Consider the following 15923-nt stretch of genomic DNA (forward strand, 5'->3'; position numbering starts at 1 on the left):
TTGCCAAAACTTGGTGGCAAAACAACAGAAATTTATTCTCCATTCTAGAGGCCAGAACTCTGAAACTAAGATGTTGACATGGCTTTACTGTCTCCTAAGGCTCTAGGGGTAATCCTTTGCTTGCTTCTTCCAGCTTCTGGGGGCCTCCAGGCATTCCTTGGCTTGCTTGGCTTGTAACCGTATCACTCTAGTCTCTGCCTCTGTCTTCATGTGGCTTTCTCCTTTGTGTGCCTCTTATATGGATATATCTGATTGCATGTACGGCACACTCAGATAATTCAGGACAGGTCTCTCATCTCAAGATGCTTGACTTAATCACATCTACAAAGACTCTTTTTCCAAATAAGGTAATAGTCACAGCTTTTGGGAGTTAGGACATGGACTTCTCTTTTTTAGCAGGGTTGGGGGCACCATTCAACCTACCACATATACCTTTTAATTCATGTGAATTATATTTACTTGAGTTCTTCAATAAAGGTAACATTTTATTTTGAAATAATTTAACTAGAATTTTCTAATTTTAGGAGTTACTGAAATTCTATGATATTTCTATGGACTATCTTTTCAACCTACTAATGTGCCATTTGGCAAACTGTTAGCTGTTGAACAAAATCATACCTTAGAGATTCTAGAATCTGCCATTTGATCTATGACATACATTTATTATGACTTAAAAGTCTTCCTGTGTGACTTTTAATAACATTCTTTAAGAACATCATGACAGTGACATTAAGATTAAAGAAACAGTAGTTATACATTTTTAACAGATACAGTATAAAAACCTAGCATTTAGACAAGCTATGTTAGCTTCATTTAGGCCATTTAATTGCTAGCAATTAAATTTTGCTCTACTGTGTTTGAGATCCTTTAGATTTGGGATGCTCTTATAATGACTATTTCATGTTTTATTTTCGTTCCTTATTTTTTTCATTCAAGTCATTCCTGATTTTAATAAATGTTTATGCATAATGTGTATCTTTGTATTATATATCCCAGATGTATGATCACTTAGTTTCTGCTTCTGTAGAAATTATTGCTAGATGTGAAGATATGCTGAATTCATTTTAGCCATTGAAAGTATATTACTGTAAATGAAAGGAAAAACAACCAATATATAAGTCTGTGCTTCATACAGTTATTGATATGGTTTGGGTCTGTGTCCCCACCCAAATCTCACCTTGTAGCTCCCATAATTCTTAGGTGTTGTGGGAGGGACCAGGTGGAAGATAATTGAATCACAGGGGCAGATCTTTCCCATGCTGTTCTTGTGGTAGTAAATAAGTCTAACAAGATCTGGTGGTTTTAAAAATGGGGGCTTCCCTGCACAAGCTCTCTCTCTTTGTCTGCCACCACCCACAAAAGATGTGACTTGCTCCTCCTTGCCTTCACAAGGAGGCCTCCTCAACCATGTGGAACTGTAAGTCCATTAAACCTCTTTTTTTGTAAATTATCCAGTCTTGGGTATGTCTATCAGCCACATGAAAATGGACTAATACAGTTATTAATAGAATTAAATGAAATTCTTTATTTAAAGTACTCAAAAAATATTAACTATTATTATTACCATCATCTAGTTAGTTGATTTTTAAAGTAAGATGTGTCTATGTTCTCTTTTCAGCACCATAAAGGTAGAGCAGTCTCTGACTAGATCTGGTAAAAAAATATTTTATGCAGATGAGTAAACTTCACTATTACAATGAGCTCTCTAAAGAAAGAGTCCCCTTTCCTCAACTTACTGTATATTCTAATTGTTAGCAACTCATTCAATTGGGATTTTTCTTGCATCTTTTTGTAAATTATAAAGAAGATCCATGTGTTTTAAAATTGATGTGCTTTTTAAAACTCCAAGGTAGTGTGTTTTCATTTTACAAATGGAAAGTGTCGGTATTTTTTGTAAAAAGTAGAAAATTAGTTTATGCATCTTCAAATAGCAAAGCTTAATTAGACAGTCGCATATCTATCATTAAAATTCAAATGTTTTAATTCACTTGGACCCCAAATGTGAATTTCTCTTGGCTAGATTATTCATAGCTTATCTGCATGTAATGATGCCTATGGTTTCTAAAATTCTTTTTGTCTAAAATCATGAAGATGGCAGATGCACAAAATAATACATCTCCGGGCTGTGTGTGGTGGTTCACACCTGTAATCCCAACACTTCAGGAGGCTGAGGCAGGAGGATTACTGGAGGCCAGGAGTTCAGGAACAGCCTGGGCAACAAAGTAAGACCCCATCTCTGCACACATACAAAAAAATTAACCACACAGAGTGGGCATGTGCCTATAATCTCAGCTCCTCAGGAGGCTGAGGTTGAAGGATCCCTTGAGCCTTGGACTTTAAGGCTGCACTGAGCTAAGATGGTGCCACTATGCTCCTGCCTGAGCAACAGAATAAAACCCTGTCTCTTTATTAAAAAAAAAAAAAAAAAAAAAAAGACTGTTTCTCCTTGCCTTCAGGCAAGAATGCACCCAGATCATCCTAGTCTGATAGGCTATCCATATGCAAACCTGTAAAGGAACTCACATACCTGTAAAGGTACTCACGTACCTGTAAATGACAATGAAATGTTAGCTTCAAAATAGTTTATATAAGTAGTTTACAGGAAAGTCAAGGTATGATAAATAACCTGTCATTTATAAGAATGGAATGTTCTGTATGTTGGTGTAACAAAACATGTCTATTCTTTTGTGTCATGTTTTGCCATTGGTTAAGCCATACATTTGATTAAGAAGTAAGTCAGCAGATACTTCAACTTGGTATCCAGTATAACCAATATCACCTCTTCATTATAGAAACAACCTCTTCCATGGCTGGGTGCAGTGATTCATTCCTGTAATCCCTACACTTTGGGAGGCCATGGTGGGAGGATCACTAGAGGCTACGAGTTTGAAACCAGGCTGGGCAACATAGTGAGACCCCAGCTCTCCCAAAAAGTAAAAAAAAAAAAAAAAAAGATGAAACTACTTCTTCCCCATTATTGTCTGTACCCTAACTAAATATTAAGCATTCCACTTGAGATACCATCTCACACCAGTTAGAATGGCAATCATTAAAAAGTCAGGAAACAACAGGTGCTGGAGAGGATGTGGAGAAATAGGAACACTTTTACACTGTTGGGACTGTAAACTAGTTCACCCATTGTGGAAGTCAGTGTGGCGATTCCTCAGGGATCTAGAACTAGAAGTACCATTTGACCCAGCCATCCCATTACTGGGTATATACCCAAAGGACTATAATTCATGCTGCTATAAAGACACATGCACACGTATGTTTATTGCGGCATTATTCACAATAGCAAAGACTTGGAACCAACCCAAATGTCCAACAATGGTAGACTGGATTGAGAAAGTGTGGCACGTGTACACCATGGGATACTATGCAGCCATAAAAAATGATGAGTTCATGTCCTTTGTAGGGACATGGATGAAACTGGAAATCGTCATTCTCAGTAAACTATTGCAAGGACAAAAAACCAAGCACTGCATGTTCTCACTCGTAGATGGAAATTGAACAATGAGAGCACATGGACACAGGAAGGGGAACATCACACTCTGGGGACTGTTGTGGGGTGGGGGGAGGGGGGAGGGATAGCATTAGGAGATATACTAATGCTAAATGATGAGTTAATGGGTGCAGCACACCAGCATGGCACATGTATACATATGTAACTAACCTGCACATTGTGCACATGTACCCTAAAACTTAAAGTATAATAATAATTAAAAAAAATAAAAAATAAAAAAAAAATAAAGCATTCCACTTATAAGAAAGTTATTAGCTCTGATCGCCTCTCTTTATTCTTATGTATGAGTTTTCATTCCACAAGTTTTAGACACTGTTTATAAAGTATAAGGTATACCAAGGCATAGCTAAAGGTTGTGGCTACTTAACCACACACACACACACACACACACACACACACACACACACACATATCTTTAATGATAGAGACCACTAGAGCTGTATTGACTTAAGTGGCTCAAATATTTCATGAGTTTTCAATAAAAAAGACTAGCAATAGTAATTCTTTTGAGTTTATTTAGGTAGAATTATGAAAAAGTTATCTTTTTTCTTTTTATTAATTTTGTTTGTAAAAATTATAATTTAATTGTATAAGCACTTTTATGAATTTTTAATTGCAGATACCATCTGATAAATGTTATAAATTTGTTCCCACATAATTGTACATGACATACAATTCCATATAGCTAAACTCATTTTCCATTACCATTTTATAATAGAACCTAATGGAAATTAATTACCATGACTGCCTTTTTCCTGTGAGAATTGAGTCTCCATAGGCCATTCTATGAACTGTTCTCTGCCTTCCTTAATTCTTTAATGTATAGATGAACCTAACATTCCCTTCCTGTCGATTTCAAATGTTTAATGTTGCTTGCCTTGTTTCCTTTTATTTTAAATGAGAGCCGACATTATGAACTCAGCACTTTACTGAGTACATCAAAAGGCAAAAGAGAAACGTATCTCTCCCCATGGTTTCAGATGAGAATCTGGAGAAAAATATGTACGTGTGCTCAGATTTCTCTTTGTTGGAGTATGGACTATGGAAAGAGAAATAAAATGCCAAAGTATCTCTCTAAACTTTCCTATGGTGGGCTAGAAATTGTTCAAGTCAATATTTATTGAACCTTTGTGCATGACACACTGTAGAGAATTTTAAAAATTAAAACAATTTCAGTTTTGAAAGAGCTGAAATACATATATACATATTTATATTTTAAAGCAAAATTTTATATATGTTAAGAAGTCTGTTATAGGCTGTGAATGTCCCTATCTATTTTGGAAATGGCCTTTTAGAAGAGGTGGTACATGAAACAAGCATTTGAAGTGTGAAATTTGACATGCAGATATAAGAGAAGACTATTCCAAAAATTTTGTAAACCTAAATATAGAAGAAACAAAAGAATTTTCAAAAAAAAAAAACAAACAGATAATTCATTCACCTGATTCAGAGTGTACAAGTAGATAGGAGATAAGGATAGACAGTTTCATTTTTTGGTAGAATGTCAGAATAAAGAGCTTTTATTTACTTCAGTGTGCAGTGAGGGCTGACATGATGAGATTTACATTTTAGAGAATTAGCTTGGCAGTAATATATGTATATATATTTATGGTAATTCAAGATGCCCTGAATAGGAGTTCCTGAAGTCCAGATGATTGGTAACTATGGCCTGAATTGGATGGTGGCATAGATAATAAGATGGGAAAATTGGTTTTAGAAATACAACTTGGACGTGATGGGTGGTAGAGATTTTTCCACCTGTTCTCTACTGCCATCCTCCATCCCTCACAAAGAAAAGAAATTTTTAATGCATTTAGATCATATTCCAAAATATAGTTTGGGCCATGTTTCTAGTCAAGTGGTGTCTGTCTGTCTGTCTCTCTGTCTCTCTTTCTCTCTCTCTCTCTCTCTTGAGATGGAGTCTTGCTCTGTCGCCCAGGCTGGAGTGCAATGGCGCAATCTTGGCTCACTGCAACCTCCACCTCCCGGGTTCAAGCAATTCTCCTGCCTCAGCCTCCTGAGTAGCTGGGATTACAGGTGCCCACCACCTCACTTGGCTAATTTTTGTATTTTTAGTAGAGATAGGGTTTCCCCATGTTGGCCAGGCTGGTCTCGAACTCCTGACCTTGTGATCCACCTGCCTCGGCCTCCTAAAGTGCTGGGATTACAGACGTGAGCCTCCGCGACCAGCCTCAAGTGATCTTTCTCTAAAAGATTGCAGTCATGATTAGAGCTTCCCCTTCCACATCATCTTTTCCTAGCTCTGGAAAAATAGGTTGGAGCTCACTTGCACCACTTGTCAGTCTTCTGCCATATATACATGCTAATATCCTCTCTTAAACCTATCAGAGTTCTGCGCAAGAACTCTTAGTTGGAGTTTTTACTACAAGCCCAGCTAATAACATAGTCATAATTTTATTTCCTGTTAGCTACTAGCCCCTTTTTCAGAAGCCTCATGGTAAGGGAATGCTTATTTTAATAAAGCATTTAGACATTTTTTGAATTCACCCTAATATCATTTAATAGCACCCAGTCCCTGTATCACCACTAACAGATGGATCCTCTTACAATAGAGGCAATATAAGTTACGTTTAAGAGTACAGTTTCTGGAGGGTAAATAGCCTCGAGGTTATGATACTGGCTCTATTGTTCCTGGGTGCATGACTTCAGGGAAGTTACTTAACCTCTATGTCTCAGTTTCCTCATGTATAAAATATAATAATAGTAACTTATAGAATTGTGAGGATTAAATGAGTGTTAGAGATAGTGTTTGTTACATAATGTGTTAAATATTAGCTATTGTGATTATTACGGGATTCAGTAACTGACAATAATTGAAAGTATCTTGGAGAGTTATCAATGATTCCTGCAGAATTTTCTGGGTAGTTTGAGATGATAGTGATTTCATTATCAGAAATAGGACTTTGAGAAAACAGAAGTGATTCATGTGTTAATGAAGGCTATAATTTTGATTTAGGAATTGTACTTGAAATGCTAAAGCACCATTTAGGTGTAGAAATAGAGTTGACATATAAGAATAAGGATCTCGAACCTGGGAGAAAGAACAAGCCTATACATAAAGATTTGGGATATATCAAGAATGCTGAAACCTGTAGTAAGTGCCCTGAAATTGGGGAAGAGATTTAATAATTGCTGTGGAGTAATATTGTGCTAAATGTTTTAAGAGTTTTGTTTAATTAATTTTATTCTCAGTTTTTATTTCTCATAATTGCTTTGTATGAGGAAATTAAGGCTCAAGGAGGTTTTCTGAAAATGCCATGGCTAGAATTTACAAATAAATTACAAAAACTTTAAGTAACTTTAGCAAGATTATAGGATACAAGTTACTATGAAAAAATTTAATTGTATTTCTGTATGTTAGCGCTATCTATACATTTAAAACTTGGAAATTTTCTAAAATAAACCTTTACAACAGCAGAAAAATATCAAATACTTAGGGATAAAATTAACAAAATATGAAGCAAGTACAGGACCTGTACACTGAAAACTAGTAAATATTGCTGAGGAAAAACAAAAACCTAAATAAGTGGAGTAAGATATCATGTTCATAGATTTGAACACTTAATTTTGCTGTAGTGTCAAATTTTCCCAAACCGACTTACAGAGTCAGTGCAATTCTGATCAAAAACTCAGCAGACTTTTTTTGTAGTCTAATCAGCTAACCTAAAATTTACATGGAAATTGAAAGGACCAGAACATCCAAAACAATTTTGAAAAAGGGAGATGAAGGTGCCTAGATAGTTCAGTGAGGAAATGATAATCTTTTCAACAAATCTTGCTAAACCATTTAGATACGATATACAAAAAAGTGCACCTCCACCCCTACTTCATACATACAAAAATTAATTTGTAATTCATACATCTAAATGTAAGATCAAAAACTAGAATAAAAGGGAAAACCTTAGAAACCTTGAGTTATCAAAGGTTGCATAAATAGGACATAAAGAACGTGAACCATTAAGAAAAACTTGTTTTCTTTTTTTTTGAGCTGGAGTTTTGCTCTTGTTGCCCAGGCTGGAGTGCTGCAGTGGGCACGATCTCTGTTCACTGCAACCTCCACCTCCCCAGTTCAAGTGATTCTCCTGCCTCAGTCTCCCAAGTAGCTGGGATTTCAGGCATGCATCGCCACGCCCGGCTAATTTTGTATTTTTAGTAGAGGCGAGGTTTCACCATGTTGGTCAGGCTGGTCTGACCTCAGGCACTCCACCCGCCTTAGCCTCCCAAAGTGCTGGGATTACAGGCATGAGCCACCACACCTGGCCTAAGAAAAACTTGATATTCCAACTTGGCTGGTAGTTGGGGGACAAAAAGAAAAACTCGTTAAATTGGACTTTACTCAAAATAAAAAAAAAAATTGCTCTTCTGTTAATAAAGGAGAAAGACAAGCCATAGTCCTGAGGAAAATATTTGAAAACCACATATCTAATAAAGGGCTTACATCCAGAACTCTTGCAACTTAAGAAGACAAGCTACTCAATTTAACATTTTTTAAAATGGCCAAAGGATTTGAACAGCCACTTCATGAAAGTAGAAATACAGATGACCAATAAGCACAAGAAAAGATGCTAAACATTATTAATCATCAGGAAAATGGAAATTATACCAAAATTCATTACCACTACAACCACTAGAATGGCTAGATTTTAAAACACGGATATTACCAAGTGTTGGTAAGGTTGTCAGTTAACTCAAATGTCCACACAGTGCTTATGTGAATGCAGAATCACAGTCACTTTGTGTGACTGTGTCAAACAGTTTGACAGTTTTTAAGAAGGTTAAACATAAACTTAGTATAAGACCCAGCATTCCTATTTCTAGTTATTTACTCAAGAGAAATGAAAAACCTATATACATATAAAGACTTCTGTGTAAATGTTTATAGCTGCTATATTTCTAATGTCCCCAAGCTGAAACAACTAGTGCATCAAACTAAATTTGAGTTTATATATGCCATGGAATACTACATAGCAATAAAAAGGAGGAAACTACTTATACGTGGAAAATATTTTTATTAAAGTTCTATGTTGAAAGAAGACAAACACAAAAGACTACATAGTGTTTGATTCCATTTATGTGACATAATAGAAAAGGCAAAACTAATGACACAAATCCAATCAACAGTTGCCAAGAGCCAGGGGTGGAATGAGAGAACTGACTGAAAAGCAGCAGCACAGAGAGTTTTTGGGGATGATGGGAATGATGTTATGATCGTAGTCGCAGTTGCATGGCCAAAACAGTTGTTGAAACTTATGAACTTGCACACTTAAAATTAGTTAATTTTGTATGTAAATTATGCTCCAATAAAACTGGTTTTTTAAATGGCTTAAGTGGCTGTTTATTTTTTAGAGCAGTTTTGGGTTCACTGCAAAATTGAAAGGAGGTACAGATTGCTCATATAACCCCTACCCCTACACATGTATAGCCTACCCCATTATGAACATCCCCACCAGAGTGCTACATTTGTTACAATTGATGAATCTACACTGACAAATCATTATCACCCAAACTCTGTAGTTTTCATTAGGGTTCACTCTTGGTCCAGCTACTTTTTAATACTTTCATTTCTGGTCCAAGTTCACTCTTAGGGTTGTACATTCTGTATGTTTGGACAAATCTGTAATGTATATATCTATCAATGTAGTATCATTCAGAATAGTTTCATTACTATATTATTTTACTGTCTCCATGGTTTTATCTTTTTCAAAATGTCATAATCATACAGTTTGTAGTCTTTTCATACTGTCTTTTTTTACTTAGTAGTGTGCATTTAAGGTTTCTCCCTGTCTTTTCATGACTTCATAGCTCATATCTTTCAGTGCTGAATAATATTCTATTGCTGAGGTGTATCACAGTTCATCTGTTCACCTACTGAAGGACATCTTGTTTGCTTCCAGGTTATGGCAGTTATGAATAAATCTGCTATAAACATCCTTGTGCAGTTGTTTGGGTAGATAAGTGTTTAATTCCTTTGGGCAAATATGCAAAGAGTGTGATTGTTAGATCTTATGGTAAGAGTGCTTAGTTTTGTAAGAAACCATGAAATGTGTCAGTGTAGTGTGGGGAAAAAAAAAAAGAAGAAACCACCAAACTGTTTTCCAAAGTGGCTATATCGGTATGCATCTCCACCAGTAGTGAATGAGAATTCCTGTTACTCCATATCTTTGCCAGCATTTGGCATTGCCAGTGTTCTGGATTTGGGCCGTTCTAATACATGTATAGTGGTATCTCACTGTTGTTTTAACTTACGTTTTCCTGATGACATATGATGCAGAGCATCTTTTCACGTGTTTATTGGCCATCACTATATCTTCTTTGGTGATGTGGCTATTAAGGTCTTTAGCCCATTTTTTAATAGGGTTGTTTATCTTGTTGAGTTTTAAAAGTTCTTTGTATATTTTGGCTAACAACCCTTCGTGAGATAGGTATTTTGCAAGTATCTTCTCCCAGTCTGGGGTTTTTATTTTCCTTCTCTTGATGGTGTCTTTCACAGTGCAGAAACTTTTAACTTTAATGAAGTCCAGTTTATTCTTTTTTTCATGGATTTTGTGTTTGTTGTTTTGTCTAAAAAGTCATGGCCCAGACCAAGTTTATCTAGATTGTCTTATGTGTTATCCTTAGGAGTTTTATAATTTTGCATTTTACATTTAGGTATATGATTTATTTTGAGTTAATTTTTGCAAAGGTGTAAGTCTGTGTTCAGATTCTTTTTTTTTTTTTTTTTTGCATGTGAATGTCCTATTGCTCTAGCAACATATGTTGAAAAGACTATCTTTCCACCAGTATTCCCTTTGTCTTTTTGTCAAACATCAGTTGACTGTGTGGGTCTATTTCAGGGCTCTCTATTCTGTTCCATTGATCTATTTGTCCCTTCTTTTGCCAATACCACACTGTCCTGTTCCTGTAACTTTATAGTAAGTCTCAAAGTTGGATAGTGTCAGTCTGCTAGTTTTATTCTTCTCTTTCCATATAATATTGGCTATTCTGGGTCTTTTGCCTTTCTATATTAACTTTAGAATCCGTTTGTCTATATCCACAAAATAGATTGTTGGGATTTTGATTGGGATTACATTGAATCTATAAATCAATCTTGCAAGAACTGACATCTTCACAATATTGAGTCTTCTTACCCATATATGTAGAGTATTTTTACATTATTCTTTGATTGTTTTATCAGAGTTTTTAGTTTTCCTCATATAGATCTTGTACATATTATTTTAGACTTATACCTAAATATTTCATTTTAAGGGGTGTTAATATAAATGTTACTGTGTTTTTAACTGGAAATTCCACTTGTTCCATGCAGATGTACAGGAAAGTGATTGGCCTTTGTATATTGCCCTTGTATCCTGCAACATTGCTATAATCACTTACTAGTTCCAGTAGTTTTCAGCCAATTCTTTCAGATTTTCTACATAAACAGTCATATCATCTGCATATACAGTTTTATTTCTTCCTTCCCAATCTATATACTTTTTCTTTTCTTTTCTTATTGCAATTAGCATCAACTTCGAATATGATGTTGAAAAGTTCCTGATCTTAGTAGGACAACTTCAGGTTTCTTACCATTAAGATGTTACTTGTAGGATTTTTGTGTTATTTTTTATCAAGTTGAGGAACTTTGCACTATTCCTAGTTTACTAAGAGTTTGTATCATCAGTAGATGTTAGATTTTGTGAAATGCTTTCTCTACATCTATTGACAGGATCATGTGGTTTTTTTCTTCCTCAGCTTGTTGATGTGATGAATCACATTAATTGATTTTCAAATTTTGAACCAGCCTTGCATAACTGGGATAAATCCCACTTGGTTGTGGTGTATAGTTCTTTTTATGCATGAATGGTTTCGATTTGTTAATAATTTGTTGAGGGTTTTTGCATCTATATTAATGAGAGATGTTGGTCTCTTGGTTTCTTTTCTTGTAATGTCGTTGTCTGGTTTTGGTATTTGAGTGATGCTGGCCTCATATAATAAATTAGAAAGTATTCCTTCTGCTTCTAGCCTCTGGTGGATACTGTAGAGAACTGGTATACTTTCTTCCTTAAGTAATTGGTAGAATTTACCAGTGAACCCATCTGGGCCTGTCCTTCTGCTTTGGAAGGTTTAAATTATTGATTAAATATTTTAAAACACATGTAGGCCTCTTCAGATTCTCTGTTTCTTCTTGTGTCAGTTTTAGCAGATTGTGTCTTTCAAGGAATCGGTCCATTTTGTCTAATTTATGAAGTTTGAGAGCACAGAGTTGTTCATAGTATTCTTTTGTTTAGTGTCCATGGGATCTGTAATAATGACCACTGTTTCATTTCTTTTTTTTCTTTTCTTTTCTTTTTTTTTTTGAGACAGAGTTTTGCTCTTGTTGTGCAGGCTGGAGTACAGTGGCACAATCTCAGCTCACCTCAACCTCCGCCTCTCTGGTTCAAGCAATTCTCCTGCCTCAGCCTCCCAAGTAGCTGGGATTACAGGCATGCACCACCACGCCTGGTTAATTTTGTATTTTTAGTAGAGATGGGGTTTCTCCATGTTGGTCAGGCTGGTCTTGAACTCCCAACCTCAGGTGATCCGCCCACCTCGGCCTCCCAAAGTGCTGGGATTACAGGTGTGAGTCACCATGACTGGCCTTCATTTCTGCTATTAGTAATTTAGGTCCTCTCTTTTTCTTAGTGTAGCTAAAGTTTTACTGGTTTTATTGATTTTTTTTTTTCAAAGAACCACTTTAGATTTCATTGGTTTTTATCTTGATTTTTGCGGTAATTATTTTCTTAGTGCTTACTTTGGATTTAATTTACTCTTTTTTTTCTAGTTTCCTAAGATAGAAGTTTAGATGATTGATTTTAGATCTTTCTTCTTTTCTAATATACGTATTTAATGCTGTGAATTTTCCAAGCACTTCTGCGTTCCACAAGTTGTATTTTTATTTAGTTTAAAATATTTTCTAATTTCTCTTGCATTTTCTTCTTTGATGTATGTGTCATTTAGAAGTGTATTGTTTAATATCCACGTATTTTAGAATCTTCCAGTTATCTTTTTATTGTTGATTTCTAGTTTAATTACATTATGGTTTGAGAGTAGAGAGCATATGATTTTTATTCTTTTAACTTTGTTCATGTGTGTTTATAGCCTGGGATGCAGTGTATCTTCTGCATATCTGTATTTCGTGTGAGCTTTAAAAGAATATGTATTCTGCTATTGTTGATAAATTGTGATTATAACCTGTTGATTGGTGGTGTTGAATTCTACTATGTCTTTAATGATTTTCTGCCTACTGGATATGTCCATTTCTAATACTAGCGTGTTGAAGTCTTCAACTATAGTAGTAGATTCATATATTTCTTCTTGCAGTTCTATCATGTATTTTGACATCTGTTCTTGGACATATAAATGTTAAGGATTATTATATCTCCTTGGAAAATGGACCCCTTTATCATGTAGTGCCCCTCTTTATCCTTGATAACTTTTCTTGCTCTGAAGTCTGTTCTGTCTGAAATTAATGCACGCTACTCCCAGTTTCTTTTGAGTAGTGTTATAATGGTACATTTTTCTCTATCTACTTTTAATCTATATGTATCTTTATATTTAAAGTGCATTTCTTGTAGGCAGTATATAGTTGGGTGTGTTTTTAATCTATTAATTGGTGAATTTAGAGCATTTACATACAATGTGATTATTGATATACTGTAGGTAGATTTGCAGCTACCATATTTATTACTGTTTTCTATTTTTTCCCTCATTCTTTGTTTCTATTTTTCATTCTTTTTTGGTTTTAATTGGCATTATGTTGTTGGGCACATAAATGTTAGGAATTATATATTTTCTGGGAGGAAGAACTTCAAAAAGGAAAGTTTGCAAATCTAAGCTAAATGTGAGATTTCAGGAGGTTAAAGTGTTTTTTGTATCAGGAAGTCAAGGAGATCTACAATCCTCCCAACCAGAGAAGGAATGTTCTGAGTTAGGAGTGTAGGGAAAGAAAGAAAATTAGAATATAAGCAATTTTAAGGTAGAGAGGAGGGAATTGAAATAAACCCTTGTTGGATAGATCTTGACCTTAGTAAAAGGACAATGGAGAGGGCTCCAAATGACCTGAGAGTCTTAATAAAAGAAGGCAGTTTTTAGAATGGCAACTATAGAGAATACAATAATGTAATACCTTGGGAATAAAAGAATTCCAAGCAGCAATAAGAGCTAGGTCATGGACTTGGTCAGTATGGCATCCCTAATTTTCCACAGCTTCTCTTAATTCAAGTCAGAGGTCGACAAACTATGGCCGATAGGCCAAATCCAGCCTACCATCTGTTTTTGGACAGCCTACAAGCTAAGATTGGTTTGTGTGGTTTTTTTTAATTATGAGGGGGAAATAAAAATAAATATTTAATGACACATGAAAATTATATGAAATGTAGATGTTAGTGTATATAAAGTTTTATTGGAACACAAACTCATTTGTTTACATATTGTCTATGGCTGCTTTTATGCTACAACCGCACATTTGAGTTGTTGCAACAGAAACTTTTTGGCCCACAAAGCCTAAAATACTTACTCTTTGGTCCTTTACAAAACATGTCTGCATGCCAGCTTTCAGCAGCATCAGTTAAGCAGCAGTGATAATTGTCTGTCTGTTTCTTGGAGATCATTCACAAGCCTGAATAGATGGGTCACCATTTATCAGTGCTTTCGAGATATCAGCATGCATATCTTTCCCATGCATCTCTTTAGCAGGGTAGGAAAATTATGACTTTGAACGGGTAACTCTGTTTCTTGGTAAGGATAAGATGTTACATTCCACTGAATGGAAGAAAAATCAAATTCTGTGCTTCCAAAATTCCAACATTTTTAAGTATTAGAACATCTCATGGTTTATAGAAAAACATGGAACATGACAAGACATCTTGGCCAGACTAAAAATTGGAACTCTGCAGCCAGGAAACATACAAAGTCACCTGTTATTTTTCTTATGACAAGCTTTAAAACAAAGTGCTTTGGCAAACTTGAATGTTTAATTTAACACATAGTGCTTACTGTACCAATACAGTTTTAAGCATTTTACCAATATTAACTCATTTAATTATCCTAATTACCTAATGAGATTATCACTGTTATGCTCATTTTATAATTATGAAAGCTGAGACACAGGTAGTAAAGAGTGGTATGGAGTTTGAACTGATGCAGTCTGGCTTCAGAACCCTTGCTTAATATAGTTATTTGTGAATATTTAACCCTCTGAATCTAAAATAAAATTTGAAACTATAAAAATAAATAAATACTTAAAGTCACATTACATTGAAAAATACTTCAATCTCATGAAGCTTCAAGATTATTTGAGACCTTTTTTGTTCTAGATCCCTTATTATAAATGTATGTATTCAACTTTTAGGTTCAGGGGATATATGTGCAGATTTGTTACTTAGCCCGGAAATTTGAGGCAGACTTGAATGCAGATTTCAGCTTTGCTACTTACTTGGGCAAGTTGTTAACTTCTCTGAGTCTCGGAATCTTTATCTCTAAAAAGAGAATAACTGCTTGCCCACTTTCACCACTGTTATTCAACATTGTACTAGAATTCCCAGCTAAAGCAACTAGACAAGGAAAAGAAATAAAGGGCAGTCAAACTGTTAAGGGAGTAGTCAAATTATCCTTGTTATTAGATGACAGGATTTTTTTTTTTTGAAAACAAAATGCTTCATGATTTTGCATGTCATCCGTGTGCAGGAACCATGCTAATTTTCTCTGTATCATTCCAATTTGAATATATGTGCTGCTGAAATGAGCACAATGATAGGATCTTCTATTTGGAAAACCTAAAGACTCCACCAAAAAACTATTAGAATTGATGGGCAAATTCAGTAAAGTTGCAGGATACAAAATCAGTGTACCAAAATCAGTAGCACTTTCTATATGCCAACAATGAACAATCCGAAAAATAAATTAAGAAAGTATTCCCATTTACAATAGCTACAAATAAAATTAAATACCTAGGAATTAAACAAAGAAGTGGCTGGGTGCAGTGGCTCATGCCTGTAATCCCAGCACTTTGGGAGGCCAAGGTGGGTGGATCACGAGGTCAGGAGTTTGAGACCAGCCTGGCCAACATGGTGAAACCCCTTTTCTACTAAAAATACAAAAATTAGCCAGGCGTGGTGGTGTGCACCTGTAATCCTAGCTACTCGGGAGGCTGAGGCAGGAGAGTCACTTGAACCCATGAGGTGGAGGTTGCAGTGAGCCGAGCTAATGCCATTTCACTCCAGCGTCGGTGACAGAGCAAGACTCCATCTTGAAAAAAAAAAAAAAGTAAAAGATCTCTACAATGAAAACTATAAAACACTGATGCAAGAAATTGAGGAGAACATACAAAAAATGGAAAGATATATTCCATGTTCATGGATTGGAA

At 35.4% G+C, this 15923-nt stretch overlaps 1 protein-coding gene and 1 non-coding gene across 4 annotated transcripts in view; one reads left to right on the forward strand and one right to left on the reverse strand.

Moving 5' to 3' along the window:
- The window catches only part of PIBF1 (progesterone immunomodulatory binding factor 1), a 236702-nt gene that overhangs the window by 87323 nt on the left and 133456 nt on the right, over positions 1-15923 (forward strand). The window lies entirely within an intron of this gene.
- Positions 15200-15306, reverse strand: LOC112436962 (U6 spliceosomal RNA). Its single transcript, XR_003025625.1, has one exon. It is a non-coding gene; the product is annotated as a U6 spliceosomal RNA (small nuclear RNA).

This window comes from Pan paniscus, chromosome 14, assembly GCF_029289425.2.
Source record: "Pan paniscus chromosome 14, NHGRI_mPanPan1-v2.0_pri, whole genome shotgun sequence".
Lineage (NCBI taxonomy): Eukaryota > Metazoa > Chordata > Mammalia > Primates > Hominidae > Pan > Pan paniscus.